The sequence below is a fragment of the Megalobrama amblycephala genome, linkage group LG1 (genome assembly GCF_018812025.1).
Source record: "Megalobrama amblycephala isolate DHTTF-2021 linkage group LG1, ASM1881202v1, whole genome shotgun sequence".
Classification (NCBI taxonomy): Eukaryota; Metazoa; Chordata; class Actinopteri; order Cypriniformes; family Xenocyprididae; genus Megalobrama; species Megalobrama amblycephala.
The window spans coordinates 62461465-62481732 of record NC_063044.1 but is presented as its reverse complement, the minus strand read 5'-3'; the positions used below and the strand labels follow the sequence as shown (position 1 = coordinate 62481732).

At 36.1% G+C, this 20268-nt stretch overlaps 1 protein-coding gene across 3 annotated transcripts in view; it reads right to left on the bottom strand.

The window, feature by feature from the left end:
- The window catches only part of LOC125278603 (speckle type BTB/POZ protein), a 94794-nt gene that overhangs the window by 57792 nt on the left and 16734 nt on the right, over positions 1 to 20268 (bottom strand). For 2 of the 3 annotated variants that reach the window (XM_048207915.1, XM_048207901.1), the window contains exon 2: positions 5923 to 6060. The gene's annotated coding sequence lies outside the window, so the exon portion shown is untranslated. Of the gene's footprint in view, positions 1 to 3022; positions 3290 to 5922; positions 6061 to 20268 lie in introns of those variants that run through there. The other variant, XM_048207907.1, reaches the window with a different exon arrangement.

Here is a 20268-nt window from a genome sequence, read left to right as displayed (position 1 = left end):
TTTAACCTGGCATACACATAACACATTATCAATTTATATTTTCAAATCCATTAAAGGATTATTAGGCTGCATAAATTAGGTCAGCCGGAACCGGGAACACTTCCTATAACACCAGATGTACTCGTTACATCAGAAAAAGAATGGCATCTACGCAAATATTAGTCTTTCTGTTTATCCCGAGGTTTACCGTAGTCAACTGGATCCGGGCCGTATCCAGCTGAGACCAAGGACCTGCGCCTTGACACGACCACAACGCAGCCCTGAAGTATCAGCAGAGATCGAGTCGACTAGATCATCCACTGTGAAGGCCTCATCAACACGACAGCCAGTAGCACAGTTCCTCAACAGACCGTCCATACCGGCGTGATGAATACGATCCTCAACTGGATGGAACTGAAATAAATACTTTGAATGTTGCGATCCTATCAGACTTATGATAGCAACCTGATTGTAACAAAGCACTGTTCGCCAGAGGAGAACTGGCCCCCCGACTAAGCCTGGTTTCTCCCAAGGTTTTTTTTTTCCTCCATTTTAACACCTATTTGCCACTTGTTTGCCACCTGATGTCACCTGTTGGAGTTTGGGTTCCTTGCCGCTGTCGCCTTTGGCTTGCTTAGTTGGGGACACTTGACATTTGACATTCAACAGTATTCTTGACATTTATTCCACAGTGCTTTGATCTGCCTGCATTGACACTATTCTTGAAGAGCTGCTGTGCAGCAAAAATTATGTATCAGTTATCAATGTAAAGCTGCTTTGATACAATCTGCATTGTAAAAAGTGCTATATAAATAAAGGTGACTTGACTTGACTTAAAATACTACATCCAAAATAATCGATATCGAATCGAATCGTGAAAATTGTGTCAATACCCAGCCCTATGGTTCTGTGTTCAGTAAATGTTTGTTAAGTCATTTTTTAAATATCAAAATCGACCGATAAGTTTTTCTGTTTGGCTGATGTGTTGAAATGTCTTTTATTTTGACTGCGCTGAGAACACTGGCTCTGAGAACGGCAGAGTCTGAGCACACAGAGCTCCCATTCTCTATCTTAATTTGGTATGGTCTCTGTTTAACAGTTTAATACGTTACTAGATAGAACTGTTAAACAAAAAGTAAAATGCATATGAAAATTATAGCGTTTGCTTTTATATTATTAGTAACAGAAGGGCAAACACTATAATCCTTTCTCATTTACCATCAGCATTCAGCAAATACGCAATTATCTTCCGCCAGACTGCCTTCCATATTCAAGTTACGAAAAAAAGTGTAAACTGGCGTTGCATAAGCTTTTTGAACAACAAGAGTTTTACACTTTCTTCGAACTTTGCATATGGAAGCAAACTTCTGAAGGCCTTTATTAACCCCTGAGCCGTGTGGAGTACGTTTTTGATGGAAGGATGTGGATGGAAGCACTTTCTTCAGCTCATACTCATTGGTCCTGTTCACTGCCATTATAAAGCTCAGATGCGTCAGGATATTTATTAATATTTCTCTGATTATGTTCATCAGAAAGAAGAAAGTCATATACACCTAGGATGGCTTGAGGGTGAGTAAAGCTTGGGCTAATTTTCATTTGAAAGTGAACTAATCCTTTAAGGAAATGGAAACATTAGGAGCAATAGTAACCAGAACATTTACATTCCTAGCAATTTCTGTCCACGAAGTAGTGACAGATCTTTTTCTACCATACATCCAAGTAAAACTGATTATCAAAAATTAGGGTGGGGACTATCCATCGGTTATTGTTTAGATGGAGGAAGATCTGAATGTGCACTTGCAGTCGATTATAAGAGGCAGGGTTTAAGCAGACTAAATGTTTGGAGAAGTCCGGCATACGTCACCAGAGAGAAGTCTGTCATTTCACTAAAGGATCGCATCATTGTATTTTTTTTTATTTATTTTTTTAATAAAACCTGCATGCATGGATGAGTCATTCACAATAAGATCAGTAAGTTGCATGTACAAAATAGATTTCATAGAATCTGTAGATTTTCATACAATTTCAATTTTATGCGGACTTATGCGGACACAGAGCAAAGCATCGCACACCAGAGAGATGTTTAAAAGCAAGAGACATACCCAATACAAGCTCAGAAACTATTCTGCTTGAAAATCATTAGCATCTAAGACTTGTTTACTTTAAGGTTTAAGGTTTTGTTCATTAATGCAAATCAATAACAATCTGCAACAATACATAAACTTGGTAAACATCTCAAAGCTGTAATTGCAGGATGAATTGTTACTGTTAACATGCATATCTGAGCTCTTCAAAGAGGTTTGTCACAGATTAGTGTTTACTATGTGAGCATGAGTGCACAGACATGTTATATAAAAAGCACACTCGTATGTATTCACATCTTTGTGTCGAGTCAATTTTACATGGTTTTGTGCATTCGTTTCCTCACTAAGTTTATGCAGATTACCATAACTACCTTTAAACATTGACACCTCATACAAATGTATTTACATTTTCAGAAGCATCATTAAACACGAAATGAACCGTGGTTCAAACACACGTGCCGAACTGTGGGTGGAAAACCATATGCTTCTTTTGTATGGGAATCGTTTCACCCCTGCTGAGTAAATGTATGAGTTTGCGTGACGGAGTGTGTAGGATTGTAGCGCTGTGGAATCTGCATGTGGCTTTAAACTGAGCCCCAGTGACACTACGCCACCCAATTACCTGATGCAGACACACATGCCACTGAATATTCTACATCTAGTGCCCATGTACGCACACCAGAACGTGAAAGAGAATAAAATTCAAAGAATTAAATAAGCTGGCGAATGGTAATTTATTGAAAAAGCAGGATGTGAGGCACTGTAAGAGATGAAGCGTGAGACTTTCTCCTCTCAACAGCCTTTGTATCAGGCAACATCTGAAACGGGGAGGATTTTACACTGCATGTGTTTACACCTCTTAAATAACAGGAAGGAAGTCACTGTATAAATTTGGTTGAGTGCTGTAACGTGCAAGCGGATCCTCAACAGAGGCTTTCTGTCACTGCAAACAAACTCACCGTCAGAGATTCCACTGAACGCCCGGGACGACGTCTAAAACATGTATCCTAAAAAACAAATCCCATACTGTCATGTCCGTGACAAAATGACAGGAAATGTTGTCAGCTGTATGGGTTTCATTTCTGCCGTGTCACACTGGTTAGTACCACCCAATGCAAAATGTCATTGTTCAACTTAGGCACAGATCAGCCAATTATAAAAGAGTTTACTTACACTACCGGTCAAAAGTTTGGCGTCAATACACACACTTTTTAGCAAGGAAATGATCAAATATGACAGTAAAAGCATTTATTATGTGACAAAATATATTTTAAACAAATATTATTCTTTTTTTTTAACCTAACTCTAAACATTGATGTAACATAAGTAATGTTTCTTGAGCACCAAATATTAATATTAGAATGATTTCTGAAGGATCATGTGACACTGAAGACTGGAATAATGATGCTGAAAATTCAGCTTTGCATCACAGCAATAAATTGCATTTTAAAACAGATTAAATTGGATTGGAAAACCGTTATGTACAACTAAATTATGACCACTCTGGTGCAAAAATCACCCAGTATAAGGAATAAAAAAAAAAAAATTAAACCTTTCTAACATCCACTTTCATTTTTGTACATGCATTTGCCTCAATGCCAGTAATCACGCTTTCACTACCTCACTACAGTTTCATTATATCACAGACACAGAAGTTTACAAAAATGGTAAAGCACATAATATAGAAGCTTAATGGGGCGGTTTCCCGGACAGAGATTAAGCCTAGTCCTAGAATAAAATGGCCCTTTAAACCAGATTAACAGAAATCTCCTTCCCCGTCATGGTTTAAAATAGTCCTAGACTTAGTAATAGTGTGTGTGTTATATTTATATTTTTTTATATATATATAAAAAAAATTTATTTATACAATTTATTTTGATTTAACACCACTGTTTCTGGTTCAAATGTGATCGCTTCATGTTAAAATGGTTACTAGAACTCACTTGATGTTTGATGAAATAACATGTTTCAGTCAAGTAACCCAATCAAACAGGACTTTCACTTCACATCATGCTTTGCACCAGGCTGAAGTGAGAGAGTAAATGTTGAAAAAGTGTTATTTTATGCACTTTTTAGAAATATGAGAATATGGAGAGACTTCTTACTGTTTAATGTTCTATTATGTAAAAGTTTTTATGTTAGTGTGTTTTTTTGGAGATTACCATTGTGGTGAAGTGTAGAGCTTGTGCTTGGGTTGAGGACCTGCTAACAAGAATTGCCTTTTTTATACAATGAATCAACCACTATGATAGTGCTTTGGATCAAACCAGTATCATTTCTAGACTGCCAAGTGGCAACACTGATTATTGTAAATAGTTACGTTTAGTTTGTTGCTAAAGGACAAAACAAAAGCATTAATAACCATAGAATTATTATAATTCATCTGTTTAAAAAGAATTCATTACCAACAGATTTCCAGGCATTTCTTCTTTTTTTTTCCACAGCTGATATATTTTGCTTGCTTTAAAATAAATGTCTCTTTTTTTAGTTAAGTTGTTAGATTGGAGTTTTTTTGCTGCCATTGTTTTCCTTGGATTTGCTTCTCAGTTCCATGCAATTTTAAGCTTTTCTTGGTTCATTCCATGTTTTACAGGCAACCTCTCTCATGCTAATTCAGATTAGCACAGTTGGTTTTAAATTAATCTAGTTTATTTTAATTCAGGACTCCATAGTCCAGGTTTTAGTAATCCGTACTTAATCTATGTTTCAGAAAGCCATTTTTTGAGCCACGATTAACTATTCTGGATTAAGGCCTATCCTGGCTTCATTTAAACCCTGTCCGGGAAACCGCCCCAATGTCATCTAAAAAGAATAACACAATCTTTCTCAACTGGCTTTATTTCTAAAACACTATAATAAGAGTGTAAAACTCCATCTAACAAAACTAAATATGAACAATAACAGATAGATGGTTTTTGTGTCTTTGATTTGAATCAATCGACACTTCGATCACTGTGGGTCAGACTATTATTATTACGTTTCATATAATCTGGATTACTTTGAAATGACCAATTCACACATACAAAAAACCTGATCAGTCATGAATTACAGAGTGGGAGAAAAACACAGAGATAGTGTGCTGCTCTTAAGAGATAAAAGAGTAATGCTGAAATAGATGTAGAGAACAGAGACGGGGATAAAAACAGACACGAGGTCATGAACAGCTAATTATCCTGTCAGTAGTAATGCACTCAAGCCTATGATCACCACAGGGTCATCTGTACTACACGCACCTGAGAGAGAGATGTGTGTCGGTGTGTTTTAAGTTAGCAGATGAGTCTGTTTGTGAGCTCAATGAGAGTCCTTCACCTCTTGGATGTGGGTACGTGGCCTGACAGAAAACTTTAAAACACATTTCCTTCACAGAACTTGTCATGTGTTATTCCTTTCAGTAGCGTTCAAGATTTTTCCCTCTATTTCCACGCAACGGTCTTTTAGCACTCCACGGTCCATTATTAGCTGTAAAAATGCCACTTTCATTAACCCATTGTCATCAAGATGCTCAAATCTGCATCCTTCAGCACCAAGCCTTCACCTTTTCACTTCTGCTCATCTCCTTTCCTTTTTGCCTCCACTTCACATCTCTGCAAAATCTCCCAGCGTCCTTCTCTCCCGATTAAAAGGGGCCTATTTTATTTGTCTCTTCTTGTTCTTCCCTAAACCACTCCATTGCCCCTATTTCAATCACTCTCCTCATGCGTAGTCTAGCTTATAAGTGACCCGGAGCTGAACCAAAACTTCAGACAAAACAAAATAAATAAATAAAAAAGCAGCCATTTATAAGTTGATCTTATTTTTCAAATTTATCAAGTTTAATAGGTCTACTGTGCCTTTAACCCACCACACAGATGTTACTTACCTATTGGTGATGTGGCAGAGATGTGGCATCACGTGGCAGCCGTTTTTGTCTCTTCGTCAGAAGTTCTCAGCTTTGTGGATTCTGCGGCGTGTCTCAGTGCGTTTGATTTACTGTACAATGATGCATCCAGAAAGAGATCTGAGAAAAGAGGCAGACGAGAATGCTGTGAAGTCGAGAGTACAGCTGAAGGGAACTATAACAAAACTGAAACCACCCAATTTTAACATTTCTTAAAGCAAACATAAAAAATATAATGTTATATGTTGTTTCAAATAATTTAATTAAAACATAATATATATATATATATATATATATATATATATATATATATATATATATATATATATATATATATATATATATATATATATATATATATATATATATATATATATATATATATATATATATATACACACACACACACACACACACACACACACACACACACAGTGGTGTGAAAGTGTTTGCCCCCTTCCTAATTTGTCACACTGTAATGTTTCAGATCATCAAACAAATTCAAATATTAATCAAAAGATAACACAAGTAAACACAACATGCAGTTTTTAAATGAAGGATTTTATTATGAAGGGAAAACAAAAACCAAACCCACGTGGCCCTGTGTGAAAAAGTGCTTGCCCCCTACACCTAATGGTTGGGCCACCCTTAGCAACAACAACTGCAATCAAGCGATTTCTATTAACTTGCAATGAGTCTGTTACAGTGCTGTGGAGGAATTCTGGCCCACTCATCTCTGCAGAATAGTTGTAATTCAGCCACATTGGAGGGTTTGAGCATGCCACAGCATCTCAATAGGATTGAGGTCAGGACTTTGACTAGGTCACTCCAAAGTCTTCATTTTGTTTTTCTTCAGCCATTCAGAGGTGGACTTGCTGGTGTGTTTTGGATCATTGTCCTGCTACAGAACCCAAGTTCGCTTCAGCTTGAGGTCACGAACAGACGGCCGGACATTGTCCTTCAGGATTTTTTGGTAGACAGCAGAATTCGTGGTTCCATTTATCACAGCAAGTCATCCAGGTCCTGAAGCAGCAAAACAGCCCCAGACCATCACACTACCACCACCATATTTTACTGTTGGTATGATGTTCATAAATTAAGTCTGCAAAAACAGCTGCAGTTCACATTATGCAACTCTTAAAAAACATAGTATTATATAACAGAATCAAAATACAATCTATAATAATAACCTTCTTGACTTGAGTACAAACTGTTCACATTTTCTCCATCATGAACTCCACAGCAATGCCAAAAAATGTTTCCAATGTGCTGGACAAGCAGGTATTTAAGGAGGAGGAACTGCTCAAGGAGAGTTGATCAGTCTGAAGCCCTGAAGGACTCAGACCTGTTCAGAAATCAATCCCATCATCCCCTAGACATGACTTTAAACACAAGCTGGGCTCTAACTGCTCCATACTCCCAGGGAAGCCCAAATCTCTTCAGCTTAACGCCATTATCATCCGAAAACCTGCTCACGGCAGTACCAAGGGCTGGATTCACTATCCCGTCAACTAGTAGTATGTGTGTCGTGTGTGTCCGGTCTAATATTGCAGGTGTAAAGTGAGAGATTACTGGATCACATAATGCACTCGCTGATGACTGAATTAAGCCTCTTTCAGATGACTCATGTCATTGAACTACAACATATTGGAGCAAAGCATCAACTACAGCACTTCCGGTCAAGCGTTTTAGTGTGCCACTCAAAGTTCAAACAATTTCACTAACCCCACTTTCTGCTAACCTTTCAAAGCATAATCAATGATTACCAGACAATTTACAAGTAGTATGCCTTCCCTGTGTTTGCCACGAAAGGTCTGCACCCACATTTATGACTTCATTATGGTTTTGATCATGTTATGATTTTGATCATGTTATGATTTGTTTGTTTCTGTCTTTTCAAAGCAACATGAATGTTTCAAACGGTCATTTTCCATTTTTTTTTTTTTTTTTTTTTTTTTTTTTTAAACTGTTTTCAATGGTAATAGTAGTATACCCACACACACACTTACATGATATAGACTAATATAATTACAGAAAGATGATTATGATGAAATTTAATAATAATAACATTTTATAACAGAAACTACATTATATGACTGTACATATCAGGTCTATCACTGGTCACATGACAACTTTTTTTGTTGTTGTTGTTTTTTAAAGTCCAATTTGTCCAGGGGACATTTGGGTTTTTTTCCTTTCTGTGATTCATCAAAACAATCAACAGACCTTTTATTCTGATCTCAAATGGTTTTCACCTTTTACTATGTGCACTTCCTGCTTTTTTGCTACCTAGCAACCTTATAAAAATAAATAAAATCACTCTTCCATGACATTGTCTGTATGGATGCGTCCAAAGCCTAAATCCAAATTCAGAAATGCACGGAAAATGAATAATGCATTCTATGGAGCCCCTAAAAGGACATGGTTAGGCTTGCTGTGGTAGTCAGTTACATTAAAGGACATCAGATTTCACTTATGACGTGCAAAGAGTAAGAATAAATGACTGAAAGGCTATGGCGGAGGATTTGGTGCACAACAGATCCTAAGCGTCGACGGCAAATATGTTATCTAGTTAAGTACCGCTGCTCCCTATAAACAGAGTATACGTAGTCACAAATTGGAAAGTGCAAGTAAAAGGCAAATGTGCATTCAAAAGTGATTTCAATACCCTGCATATTGATAGCGGCTCCCTGATGCCCGCAAACTCTGACACGCACCCGTCTGCTCTCTCTCTCACTCGTCTCATTCACTCCGGTTAAATAGTGGTTGTATTACGCATAATTTTAGTCATTCCTGCAGGTTTCGGCCTCACAACAATAGTAGGGGTGTAAATCGGACAGTTCATCACGATTCGATACAATATTGATTCTCATAGCCAGCGATACGATATTTTCTGATACCTCAAAAAGTTCTGCAATACGATTATGATACGATTCAATTCAGGGGTATATCGATCAATATTTCGACATTATGATATTATGTGCCTATTTTACACAACCAGTTACATATTTTATTAACTCACAACTGCAACCAAAATATATAACAAACATTTATTTCAAAATTGCACATCCTGAACCCTGATTGGGACATCCACAAATAAAAAACACACAGTAATCTAATGACAGCTTATGACATGACAACAGTCAAAAAAGTATTTCAGTTCTGTGCTAAAATGTGTAATGTCAAAAAACTGATATATATATATATATATATATATATATATATATATATATATATATATATATATATATATATATATATATATATATATATATATATATATATATATATATATATATATATATATATCAGTTTTGACATCACGTGACATTACAAAAATATGTATGTGTGTATAATATAATATAATATAATATAATATAATATAATATAATATAATATAATATAATATAATATAATATAATATAATATAATATAATATAATATAATATAATATAATATAATATAATATACACACACATACATACACACACACAAAAAACAAAGGTGCCTCTATAAATAGCCCACAGATATTGTTTTTTTACACGTTGCATCGATGCATCGTATCGTTAGACATTAGATTGATAATATATTGGGTCTGTCATGTTAATCAAAGGACAAAAGACAAAGAAAATAACTTTCCGGTCTTGACTGAATACATTTTATGACCTTAATTGTAAGCATTAACCTGTATTTAAATTTTTACAATCAAGACTATCCAATGTTATTTTACATTAGATTACTTTAATTTCTTTAGTATTTCTTACCTGAGAAAATGTAGAAAACCTACAAAAGTGTGGAACTCAATACATTAAATCAGTGGTTCTCAACCTTTGTGACTGCTAAATTTTTGCAGTAATTATGCCAAACCTGCTTGTTTGAACTAACATTGACTCCTGAAATTTCAGAACCTGTATGTTCTTCACTAAAAACAATAGCTATGGTGGGGGATGGGGGAAATCTGAATTCAGTTTACATCATGATTTTGTGTTTTTTAGCATTTTAATTTAGATTAGAGTTAGAATATTTTAATATTAATATTAATAATGATAATAATAATGATAATAATAATAATAATAATAATAATAATAATAATAATAATAATAATAATAATAATAATAATAATACAGTATGAATACGTTTTTAAATACATTTAAATCATTCTATGATATCCTTGAAAGTTTGTTGAGGTTTCCCTAATGGGCCCCAGTCCCCTGGTTAAAAACCACTGCATTATATTGTGGTGGGAGGAGCAATGACAGACACAGTGGGTATGGCATCAAGCCTTGGAGAGGCTTTTGCTTAACAAAAATAAAGTGTCCAAGGGGAAAAAAGCGCATAAGGACACCAGTGTGCGTGCATGGGGGAAGAATGCACTAATACAATGACTAATACAGTGCTATATTCCAAGTCTTCTGAAGGCCAGTCTTATTTAAAGTCATATGGGTTTGGAATGACATGAGGGTGAGTAAAGATTGGTGACTTGGAATTTTCAGTTTTTGGGTGAACTATGACTTTCAAATATGATCCCATAAAACTGCATATGTCCGCTGTCCTTCCCATAACACACAGTGAACACATTTATGGGAAGAAGCAGAGAAGGCATTTCAAACCTGTGCAGCTGTAATACGCCTCACAGAATTCTCACCTCTGCTCTCTAATTGAAGAAAGTTATTTATGCCATCTAATGAGCTTTAGAAAGTCAATTCCTTGACATGCACAATAATAATTAAAATTGATACTTAGTCTGAGCGCATCTATTCAGCACAGCAAAAGAATCACAATACTATTGATTTTCACACCTCTACCACAAAGAGACGAAAACAGAAACAAGTCCCTTCATCTGACGATGGATAGATGGAAGTAATACAAGGGCTGTGTCTCAAAATATAGTGAGCTGCCAACATGCCAATCAGCATTTTTGGATGTGTCAGAAATATTTATGATTACTAACTCATGGTAGGCAGTTTACTTAGTTTCAAAAGACAGCAATAAACAAATTAGAGACAAAGAATAGTTTCCTGATGTACTTCTCACAAACTGCCAATAAACAGATCTTCCTTGTCAAGGAGGCAAAGAAAAAAAACATTCCAAACATGGAGGCACATAAAAACTGAAAGTAGATCAATGTTAAAAGCCAATTCAGGTTTACACATCACATGCAGCTCAATCAATATTAGACCCAACAATTGAAATAAATAATCATCGCCAAAAGGTGCCTTAGTAGTTAAAGAATGAATGTGAGCACAAGAGATGAGAGTGAGAGAGATGAAGTGAGAGAGTGGAAGAGACAGATAGAGATAGATGATCAACTCAGCAATGGACGGCAATCTACTGCTAGGAGAGATGGAAATACAGAGAACCGGCGATAAAGAGAGAAGCAGAAAAGACAGAAGATGAGAAACAAAGTCAAAGAGTGAGGTGAATAAAAATGGAAGCATAAAAAAGAAAGTGACAAAATACCTGTAAGAACTGTTTTACACATCCTGCTAGGGCTGCAACAACGAATCAATAAAATTTGATTATTAAAAGAGTTGGCAACGAATTTCATTATCGATTCGTTGTGTCGCGCGACTATTACGCCTCTCAATAAGACGCGGAGATGTTTGAGTATAAAACAAGGAAAAACAAAATAATAGCGATCCATCTGTCATTCAGCGTTATTGTGGCTGCTCGTGACACGCAAGACGCGTCGCTATGGAAACATTAAAGGCAAACGTTCTAAAATAACGGTCGCCTTATGCTGCGTTCCAGGCAGGTTTTTGAGCCCGTAAGTCACGATTTCAAATCACGACTCACGACTTTGTAGCGTTCCAGGAAAGTCACGCCAAACTGCGTAAAAGTGTAAACAAACCAACATGGCGGACCGTACGGGGCTTATGCTCATTAATTATTTCTATCGCCAAAGGTGCTTACTCCTTGCTTATTTAAGAGAAACAGAGGAGGAAAACGGCGCATAAGGCAAGAGAAGCTGTTATACCTTTTATTTTACTGTGCACTTGCATAAACACGGCATCCGTAAGGGCTGCCATTGTTGTTTCACGGGCTGTGACGTCAGAACTCGTAACTGGGAGTACATTGATCTGGTACGAGTTCACGGGTGGGAAGTCACGGCTTTGACTGCTGTTCCAGTGCACTTTCACGGTTAGAAGGTTGGAAAAACACGGGTTACGGGTTGCCTGGAACGCGGCATTAAAACTCACTCTGGGGGGACAGTTAGAATATTTTAAACTCTCGCTCGAAAGGGTTAATATTAATCAAACAACAAAAGACAGAAAATCACTCATTGCTCTTTAGCTTTAATAAGGATTTATTATATATTAATTATATTTAATCCATAAGGAATGCTGTATGCAAGTTGTTATAAAGAATGCATATATCATTCATTGAAAAGAAGACATTGTGTTTTTCTTTAGGAGGAGTGGTTTTATTTAATTATAAGATTTTTTTTTTTTTTTTTTTATGTCACAGCAGTTAAATCTGTGTCTGTATTGCATGTTCAAATTTTAATATTATTCATATTAATAGGTTAATACAGTAGATGTTTTCTCCAGGAGTACATAATGGGTTTGGAAATTTTAGAGAAATTCTTAATGCATTACAATTTAACTAAACCCGTTAGATTTAGTCATCTAAAATCTTGTGATATTTAGTCAACTACTAAAATAATTCAAATGACTAAAACATGATTAAAACTGAATGGCATTTTAGTCAAAAGACTAAAACTAAAACGAAATAAAAATTTGCTGTCAAAATTAACACTGATGTGTTGTCATGTATTTATTCTGTGCTTTGTCCCATATCGGTTATTGTTGACTAATATATTTGGGAGTGAGTGAGTGAGTGTAGTGTAGAGAAGAAGTTTTCTGATTTGTATTTTTCTTTATTTAAAAAAAAAAAAAAAAAAAAATATATATATATATATATATATATATATATATATATATATATATATATATATATATATATATATATATATATATATATATATATATATATATATATATATATATATATATATATATATATATATATAGTTCTGACAGCTCAGGTCCCTTTAAACAAAAATATATATATTTTTGTGCACTTTATTTAAAAAAAAAAAACTATATATTTGGCAGATGTAAAGCATACATGTGTAGGTTTTTTTGTGTTAGTTCATTTGTTTTTTGTTTTTTTATTACTTTAACAGCTCAGGGATGTTAAAAGAGCAACCTGTTTTTGCACGTTCTGAGGATTTTTTGCACTGTGAATTTGCACTGTCAGTTCTGTTTTTGAATAAAAGGTTGAAAATTAATGGTTAATTGTTTTTTGTTACACTATTTGCAGCACCTCTCATCCAGTAATCACAAAGATCTTTGTGCTTTGTTACTTCTGATAAGAAACAAAGGGTGCTTCTCAATTCTTATTTGTGCATCCTTGTTTCCTTTCCTCGCGTTTTAGCTCCACCCCTTCAGGATGCGAGGAAAGGACACAAGGAAACGATGCGAGGATGGAGGAATTGAATCAAGTGAAATGATATATCCTCGCTCCCTTAAGCGTCACTTCAAAGCGTCATCAGCTGCAGTCGAGGGATCCATATGTTCTTAAGGTTTGGTTATTTAAAAAAAATTATAATAAATATTAATGAAGCAAGACGCCCCGTTGAAATATATGAGATATAAAGCTTATTTAAACTGTAAAAATAAAGCATACATTTACATTATTGTGACAGATATGAAGGGGGAGGAGTATGTATGCGTGCGTCAGGTTTCTTGACAAAAAAAACTTCCGCAAAGGATGCAGCTGTGTATCCTCGCTCATGAATCCTCGGGAAGCCTCCTCACTCCTCGTTCCTCGCCTCCTCGTGGTGCAATTAGAGAATTGAGATATCCTTCAAGATGGCTGAGCTCGATCGTTTTCCGGGTCATAGGATGGAGGACGGAGGAGCGAGGAAACGAGGAGGAATATTGAGAAGCACCCAAAGTCTCAGCTTTTAAATTGTCCATTTTAATCACAAAATTCAAACAATAAATCGCGTTTTGATGCTCTTAAATGTGACGCGATAGATCGGACGGACGGACGGACGGACAGTTGTAAGCGTACCATCCGCATGGACACAAAAATTGTACCGAGAGAGGACATCCGCAGACCCTCCTGATGTGGACAGGGCGCGGACCGACGTGGAAAGCCGAAGTATACTTTGGGCTTAAAGATCTTCCTAGAATGATCTGAAGGTAGCATTAGGCAGCGAGAGGTACAGGTGTGTTCTTCAGGGTGAAGCTATGTGTGTAAAAACAGATGATAAGAGAGAATAAGTGTCAACATGAAGAGCGCTGCTGTCAGCTGGAGGACAGATAGACGCGCTCACACAGGTATACAGAAGATAAATGCTTCCCCTTCACACATTTAACTGAAGACATTCAAGGGCAACAAGTCATGATCAGACGCTCTCTGCCAAGAGTGCTTCACTTTTCTTTTCTCCCTGTTTCTACCAGTCCTCTTAGTAGCCAACCACATTCTTCCTTTCTAATGCTTTTATCTGCACCCTTGAAAGTGCCTTTCATAACTCCGTCTGTGTGGACTGGTGTGAAGAAATACATTCTGAATTTACACATCAGCATTTCTTTCCAACAAAGGCAATATTTTAATGCATTTTAATGTGGGAGGGACTAGAAATCATTCAGCTGAACTTTAGCTTCTTAACTTTAGCTTTGACTGCAGTTAACTTAATATTGTATTTTTAACATTTTAATTTTCTCACTAATGATTCTGAGAATAAAATAATTGGAAGACCACCTGCTGAAGATCCCCACTTTATGTGCAGCGCTACCTCTCAAAAATATTCATACATTTGTTTTGGTGGCCTAATGAGAGCAATAGATCACGTGCGTGTCGCCACATGGAGTTCTAGAGATGAGAAAACTTCTATGGGGCGTTAAGGGGGAAATTTGCACATCATGCGCATTGGCAAATGTGGACTGAATTTCCAATTGGGTATGCCGAATTCATTTCCACATGGCCACATAAAAATGTCTGTCTTCAAAACCAAAATGAATGTGATATACTGTACCCATTCTACATGCAAATATAACAGTTGATTTCCATGATGATCCTAATGCTAGTAGGCAGCTAAATTTTCTGCTTAACACACTCTTGGACAGTCACTTCACAGGCTCTTTACAGGCAGACAGAACCTCAGCATCCAAAAAGATCTGAATAAAATAACTGTGCATATATGTACGCACTTCAATCATTATTAGACAAACATTTTAGGAGAGCCCTAGTATGTTTCAGTCAGCCTTGTCACTAGGGCTGCACGATATAACAAAAATTATCAAAATATTGAAAATGTATATATCGCGATATGCATATCGCAACAGCTTGTGACAACTGCATGAACTTTTAGGTTGCCGCAGACAGCAGAGGAAAGAAAGCGAGTGTGTAGCAATATATCAGATCCGTGCATTCGCTCTTAAAGTGACAGCAGCCTGATAAACCTGCTTGCTAATGCAAACAACAAAGAACAAAGAAAATCAAAAAAAATAAGTTGTCATTGACTAGAGCTGCACGATTCTGGATAAAATGAGAATCGCCATTTTATTGGTTTCAAATAGAGATCGCGATTCTCCCACGATTCTGAATAGACGACTAAACAAAGTAACATGTAATTTACTGACAAAATATTAATTGCTGGGGAAAGAAATTTAATTAATTTAAAAAAAAGGGTTTTGAAATAATTCAATGACTCATTAAATACTTGTTTCATTACTGGAAGAATCAGTGCTTTTGAACAAATCTTTTAAACGAATGATTCACTAACAAATACATTTTTGTAACAGTAACGAATTATGCAACCGTTATTTGAAGCATCAAGTGCAGCTCTATCATTGACCCATTTTACCAAGTATGTTTGCCATATTTACAATTTTAGGCATTAAAATTTTGGAAAACAATGCATTACGTGCTTGATTGTTGATTTTTGTGCACAGTTGAAGGGGAAAAAAAGCACAAAGTGAGAAGGGTAGACTTCGTTTAGTCAAAATTACACCATTTTACCCACAACAATAAAAAAATCCTTCATTTGATTAGCTTTATTAACATGCTCAAACAACAATAAAACTGTCTATACTTTCTCAGTAAAAGACAATGAATAAAAGAACACATTTTCTGCATATGACAAGAGAGATGAAAAGAGAGAGAAGCACTGAAATGACAGAAAGAACAAAGATGTCATCAGAAGAAGAAGAAGAGAGGCCTTTCTTGGACATCTGAAGAGGGTCAGAAGCAGATGAATGAAGATAAAACTGTCCGGTTGAATGAGTGATAAAGACTTTGACACTAACTTAATTACTGATAATTGATTCTTCTCCTAAGAAGATGGTGACACAAAGCGCCATAAAAGGAATCAGTGTGTATGCGTGCGTGGCTGTCAGGAGGTATTCTGAGCAGATCTATAAAGCATTTTGACATCATACCTGATGAGAATGGCATCAGAGCCCTCAGAGACACACATGCTTTGATCAGAAGCGCAGCTCTCTAAACTAGCAGACACATTGCTGAGACGAGACCCAGGCCACCCGTTTGGATGGACAGCACAGAGACAGAGTGAGATGAAGGAGAGCAAACATGTCCGCTCTGAGTGGTCCCTCACATTGACGAACAGATGAGACTGAAAGAATGTCCTTTCAACCACTGGCACGCACACAAACACACACTCATCTCCAGTTGGATGATATTCATCCCTATCACCACAGCTTAAAGTCGCCATGAAATCAAAACTGACCATTCTTATTTTTTTAAAGAATGTTTCAGTACTCATTATAAATGATTTATCTGTGCGCAATCATCATTATTTTTTTTTTTATTCATAAATGCATATGCCCTAATAATTTTTAAATCAAGAACGTTTACCTTTCACTCCCCCTCAAAAATACATGACGTGTCTCGTTGGAGGGTGGGGCTAAATATTCTCCAGAAATTACTGCAAACTGCCAGAACTGCATCCATATAGTTAGCAAAGCCCAACTTCCTACAATTCAATCAATTCCTGAAGGCATACGGCACATTTAATATTGAGTATCTGCTGATACAGAGTCCCGAAAAAAGCAACAACACAGAGTAAGTAAGTATAGGGCTACTAATAACAATTTTCTATCTATTTTATTGATTTATCTATCAATTATTTTCTGATTAGTTAGGATTAATCCTTTGGTTAACTTGCCAATAAATAATGACTAACTTCTGCCATTCATTTTATTAAAAAAATCTCATGAAATCACTTTACAATAATAAAAAAATATCCCAACATAAAAAAATAAAGTGGCAAGAATCAAACATAAATTCAATCCAAAAATGGCTAGTGCCAATTATAATCAAAAACTTATTATTTATTTAATATTTCAGGTACATGTCAGTTTTCTGAAAATAATCTCCCCCAACTAATGCTATATCTAAAAAAATTATTTAAAATCTATACAGGGAACTCATTTGATACATAAGTATAATATATAAGGTTCAAATTAACAAGAGTTAACACTTTCCTTGTTTAAAACACTGATCGGGTCATTACATGAGACATGATTCAACATACCTTCAGATGTTTATTCATCTTTATTTTGTGCTATAACTAATAGTGAAGAGGAACAGATGATCGGTTCACATGCTTAACTCACCATTTTCAATTTGATTGGCTGGAATCAGGAAGCATAGGTTATATTATATACCAGCACTATATCACCAATTGACCAGAGTGCTCTTTACATATAGTAGCATTACTAAAAAACATATCATTCAAACACTACACAAACATTTACGCCAACAGTCAAAGGTCTGGCTATGTGAGGGCATACGAGGAGTGACAGACAGTGGCTGCAGACTAAATCCTACCAGGAATTTGAAGCAAGTGGTGCATTTCCAATCACTTCCACTGGTAATTTTCCATTTCACTTTGGATGGCTGCTATTAAACATCCTAAACTTTGCTTCAATTCAGTAAGGAGTGGTGCTGACAAGCTCTTTGAAAGTACACTTCATGACTCCTAAACATTTGCATCAACTTCGTAAAGTCACTCATTCTTGAAGAGAACTGTTTTAGAGGGACGCCCAAATAAAATTTGTGTCATTGAATAGAGGTGTAAGAAAATATCAAAACATGTGAATATCGCAATATTATGTTTGGTGATACTGTAAAATTTCTCAAAATCGGTGTATTGATATTTATTTATTTATTTGTTTACATCCAAGATTCATGTCGCTGGCTTTGTGGTTGGTTTAAAACTGACCACTAGATGGCAGTGTTATCTCAGAACGCATGCAGAGAAGTGCATGGGTGCATCGTTTGCATTAGCATTAGCAAAACCAGCTCACAAGATGATAGAATTATACCAGCTCCTGCCGCGGTGTACAAAGCTGAAGTGTGGAGTCATCCTGGCTTCAACTATATAGAAACAACTAAAGGAGATTGACAAGAGTCACGTGGTTTACAAAATAAGCCATGCTAAAATCCAATACTTAAGAAACACATTGAATCTGACAGCTCACTTAACATCCAAAAACCATCTGCGCTGCTGAGAGCGGCATTTCAATAGATGGTTTTACACTCAGGTTTTATGCATATCGTGTGTTCAAAACAGAACCTCTTCCTAAAACAAACAAGCAAAAACAAAGCCTTTCTTACAGTATCACAATACATTGCAGTATATTGTATTGTAACCTGTATCGTGAGGTGTATCATATCGCCAGATGCTTGGCAATACACAGCCCTCATATCAAATATTGAGTTTCTGCCGATACAGAGTGCCAATCAGAGTGTCATACTGAGAGTTTCTCAGGGGCTCAAATGTTAAAAAAAAAAAAAAAAAAAAAAAAAAGAGAAAAAAATGCATCTATCACTGTGGAGTAATTCCAAACAATTACTACAGTAATTATATTTATAGGTCTATATTAGAGCCTGACCGATATAGGTTTTTGGGGGCCGATGTCAATACAGATATTAGGGATTAAAAAACAAAAAGCAACAAAAGACATTTCAGGTATCTAACAGTTTTCAGGTACAGAAAATGAATAAAAATATAATCAAATATAAAATAACATGCCATCTTGTATAAATAAAGATTAATCATTATTGAAGTTACAAAAGCTTTTCAGTCAAGAGCAGTGAGTGATTTCTTTGTCATTTGTTGTTTGATTAACATTTAAAACACAGACAGCAGGAATATTAGGCTTCTTTCCCTTTAAGACATAATGCACGATCCAGTACTGTTACACATGCGTTGTATTTCTCGACTGTTATACGTTCACTTAAAGGGGTACTTCACCCCTGGAAAGATGAATGTGTATTTAAAATTGGTCATTTATGTAGTAGAAATGTGAAATTATTTTTGAATTTGGAGCTTTCTAGACTGAGAAAAAGCAGAAAATGTATTTTTGACTAATGTGGATGAAAGACAACTCCTCCCAGAATGCACTTGTTTTGCTGCCCTTGCGAGGCCACGCCCAAACCACGCCTATCGGTTACAGGCGGCATTACCAGGAAAATTCAAACAACTAGGCTTGCTTTGTTACATATTAATTCTATAAATCGTGAGTTGGTTCATACATTTACAGCGAAATGGTGCTAAATTGCTTTGTACCTGGATGTACACCCAAAACCAGGAAAGGACAAGTACGTTTCCATCATTTTCCGATTAAGTTAAAGATTTGGAGCGATGTAAACAGTGGCTGCGGGCCATCAAACACCCCAAGTTTGGAGATGACACCGTTATAGAAAACCTAAAAAAACGCAGAATATGTAGTCTCCATTTCAAGCACGAGGACTGCGATACCATCGATATTCACTTTCCCAGAGGACGAACAGCCTGGGCATCTGGTACTAAGCGTATTCGCCTAGAGGTAAGACTCGCTGATACTAGACTGATAACATAGTAGCCTATATGTAGTGTTGTAGGTAGCAGTAAAACTGCAAACTTAGCAAAGTAACGTTAGATAGACAATTACATTTAAGTTGCATATAAGTTGACTGTTATCAAAGTAAAGCCACAGTTCTGTAAAACTGAGTTAGTCTATTTATCTATTTATGCTAACGTTACCACAAAAGCCTGTTGCTGTATTGGTTGAGATGACTGCAGAGACCGATAAATTTGCAAGATGAACCACTGATGTAGTGCAGGCAAAATAAAGTTAATTACTGTAAGCTTACAAATATAATTGACACCCACTTTTGATAAAATCTTTGATCTATGTCCGTGAGTAACCTCAAACGCGCATATGTATGGGCATGGTGAAAAAATGCGGAACTACCTGCTATTACTGGCTGTAGTTTTAAGCCTCTGGCCAAAAAAGCCTCCGATGA